Genomic DNA, 3,588 nt, shown 5'->3' with positions numbered 1-3,588 from the left:
TGATAAGTAGTTATTAGCCCAGAAGTTTGGAATACAGGAAGAACAACCCACAAACCACAAGGAACTCTAGAAGAAAGAGGGGTTTACAGACCCTTAGGACGAACAATAATATGAACTAACTAGCACCCTCAGAGCTCCCAGGGTCTCAACCACCAACCAAGGACTGCACATGGTGCGTCTGATTATTCTGGCAGCATGTGTATAGTAGAGGATTGCAAATTCAATCATCAATAGGAGGAAAGGACCTCGGCTCTGTGAAGGTTCTGTGCCCCAGTGTAGGGAGTGCCAGGGCCAATGAGTGGGAGAGGGTGGGGTGGCAGGCATGGGGGGGCGGGGAGGCAACAAGGGTTTGTTCCTGTTGTTTTTGTTTGTTTGTTTGTTTGTTTCTTGGAGGGGAAACTGGGTAAGGAGAAATTTACATGTACATAAAGAAAATATCTAATAAAAAGAAAAAAAAAAAAGAAATGTTAGCCACTGATCAGTTAGCAAAGCAATTCCAGCATATTTTTTCACCATATTAAGCATGGCAGTAGAAAACAATGGGGAGCTTGGGGAAAGGTAGAGCAGCCAAGGAAGGGTGGGTGTGTTGAAGAAGCAGTGCTAATGCGTCGCTTCTCAAAATCTACTGGGGTGCAATGAAGGGAAAAGAGACAGCCTACAAATGTTTTTGGACACTACAGATAGACTGACAAGAAGAAGGAAGTGTTTTATTCTAATTGCCTTGATCTCCCTCAGTAACAACCTGGTCCTTGCTCAACTGTGTGGGAATGTAAACCCCCACTGCTGGTGTAAAACTAAGTGCAAGTTTAGAGAGGAATTTTAGCTTGTCAGTTTCCCCTGCTATGCTCCATGGAGGGCTGGTGGTCTAAGCATTATAACCTCACTTAGAGACCTGCATGAGGCACACAGCTTCTCTGCAGGGTGATGTAGTAAGGTCCAAACTGTCCATTTATGGGAAATATGAGAGCATTTGTCCCTAAAAGATCACAGTCAGCCTCATGTGATTTTTATGAACCCACTGGGAGACAGAGGAAGGGGAAAATGTTCGGGAATACCTTGCATTTAAATGATTCCTTTATTCAGAGAGATTTACAAATGCTATATCATTAAACAAGGTTTCCTTTGAGAAACATTAGAAGTAAATACAAAATTGTAATGCTGCTTCACAGGGGGACAGTATGTTGCAGTTCAGAAAGTCAGGATGAGAGAATGTCACTAAAGAGCAGAGCACGCTAATAGGGAACGGTCGCAGCATATACAGCTCAGGATCTGACTAGAACGAGATATTTGTGAGAATTGTAGATCTCTGTGAACTGTGCCAACTTCATTTTCTGAATGAGACTGGTATCTTTCTGCTTTTTTGATATTTTATTTCAGGAACCATTTTTTTTTAACTGGAGTCTATTGTATGTTCAGAAAGTATGTTCATAAATATAAGAGTGAATGGTAGATATATATATCCCAGTTAGTAAATTGGCTTATTTCATTGCTGGCATAGCCCTTTTTGACATTTAAACCTTCAGCATAAATACATTCATTACTGCTAGGAATAATGAGCTATCAGGAATTTACACATAACAAAAAGTTTTGAATTTTGTGATATTTTTTAAGTGGGTAAAGACATTTTAAGATCCCTCATTTCATTTTCTAAATAAGATTCATAAATATCAGGGCATTTATCTGATTAATAAATGATGTTATCAGTTAATAGGGCTTTGAGTTAATGACAGATGACTTTATAATCTCTACACTTCCTGTTTTCAAACTGTGGTTATGGAATCCCAGAGGTAGCTCAGTGGTCATGCACTTCCTAGTGAGCATGAGGCCCTGCTTCAAGGACCCAGTGGGTAAAAACAAATGACTTTGATTACGAGATGTTCTAAATAGCTGAAAAATATTCTTTAGATATTTGAGTGAAATTTTTTTAACAAAAACAGTGTCAGCTCAGAGTTTTAGATTCTAAACATTAAAAGTAAAATAGCAATATAAGGAAACAAATATCCTAATTCTAATTCTAAGGGAAGGTTTTATATGTGTATACATATTCAAAATATATACATATATACATATATTCAAAATGTTTACTATATTTTAAGCTTGGAAGGAAAGACTTAGTTAAGAGCAGGTAGAGCTTATTAAAAACTAAAGACAATAGATATAAATAAATCTTGTTAGTAAGATATAATAAGGATTTTTTAAAAATTTTTTTACTTAAACTGTATCAAAGGTTTATAAACTGACACACCTATCTCTAACTAACTTACCTTCTGTTTTGCAACCATATATTGTTTCATAATTTATTCAGACATTCTTTTGTCAACATGTTTACTTCTACAACCTATTATAACACAAGTCTTACTAAACGTGGTTGCAGATTAAGGATGTAGCTTATCCTTTGTGATTCAAAGCACTTCATAAAACTGGGTGTGGTCACACATGCCTGTAACTCAAGCACTCTTCAGTGGAGGGAAAATGATGAGAAGATTAAGGTCATCCACAGTTCCATAGTGAGTTAAGGCCGGCCTAGGATAGATGAGACATCATCTCAGAAAAAAAAAAGATAATCTGTGTGTCTGCCCAATTATGTCTATGAAGTCCTATAAATGAACTTCCTGTACAAAACTCAGTGTTTTCATAGGTGTTTTAGTTTGGCATACAAAGAAATCATTATCCATTTTCTCTATGCATTATGGGAATACTTGCCTCACTATAATCTAGCCATAAAATGTTATAAATATTTTCAGGGGAAAGTTGGACATGGTGGCTCATGCCTGTGATTATAGCACTCAGGAAAGTGAGGCAAGAGGATAGCTGTGAGTTCAAGGCAAACCTGGGTTGTACAGAGTGCATTCCAGGCAAGCTTGGGCTACAGAGTGACAGAATAGCTATATTGTTGTTGTTGTTGTTGTTAGACCCAATTGTTAAGAAATTGTGATTAAGCTTTATGTGCATATTTTTCAAACAAGTGCATTGAAAAAGAGTTTTGGGCCAGTAAATCACATCTATACTAGCTATGTTACTTGCTGTTTTGCATTTACGTTTTTAATTTACCTCATTATTCTCTGAGAATTTTCTACATGTACACAATGTATTTAGGTCATATCTACCCACAAACTCCCACTCTTCTAACTTCTTCCAGGTCCACATATATTTTCCTTTCAAGTTTATTCTTTCTTTCGTTTTTTTTTCTTTCTGCATTTCTGTCTCTTTCTCTCTTCCCTACACCCTTCCCAATCCCTTTCTCCAACCTCTTACTTCTTTAAAACATACTGAGTCAAGTTAGTGGATCCCCTATGTGCACAGGAGTAATCATACACTAGATTATGGGTAACCTATGAGAAATCACATCTTAGAAGAAAATTGATTCTCCATCTCCTGGAAGGCATCAGTTGTCCTTTCAGTTGAGAACCTCAGTCTTTAACAGCTCAGCCATTTCTTAGACTCAATTATCAATGGTTATCAGATAATATTGGAATCTTTTGAGCCCCTCTCAGCTACACTTAAATATCTATTTATCTATTTGCTTGATTGTAGTGTGTTGGTGGTGGTGGTGGTGGTGGTGGTAGTGGTGGTGGCGGCGGCGGTGGT

General features: G+C 37.4%; 1 long non-coding RNA gene across 1 annotated transcript in view; it reads right to left on the bottom strand.

The window, feature by feature from the left end:
* Positions 1–2,270: 2,270 nt before the first annotated feature.
* LOC116087545 overlaps positions 2,271–3,588 on the bottom strand; it is a 4,736-nt gene continuing 3,418 nt past the window's right edge. Inside the window, exon 2 of the long non-coding RNA XR_004117468.1 lies at positions 2,271–2,523. This is a non-coding gene — a long non-coding RNA (uncharacterized LOC116087545). The remainder of the gene's footprint in view (positions 2,524–3,588) is intronic.

This window comes from Mastomys coucha, unplaced genomic scaffold, assembly GCF_008632895.1.
Source record: "Mastomys coucha isolate ucsf_1 unplaced genomic scaffold, UCSF_Mcou_1 pScaffold13, whole genome shotgun sequence".
Taxonomy (NCBI): Eukaryota; Metazoa; Chordata; class Mammalia; order Rodentia; family Muridae; genus Mastomys; species Mastomys coucha.
Note: the sequence above shows the minus strand (reverse complement) of the source record. Positions and strands in the feature narration are given on the sequence as shown.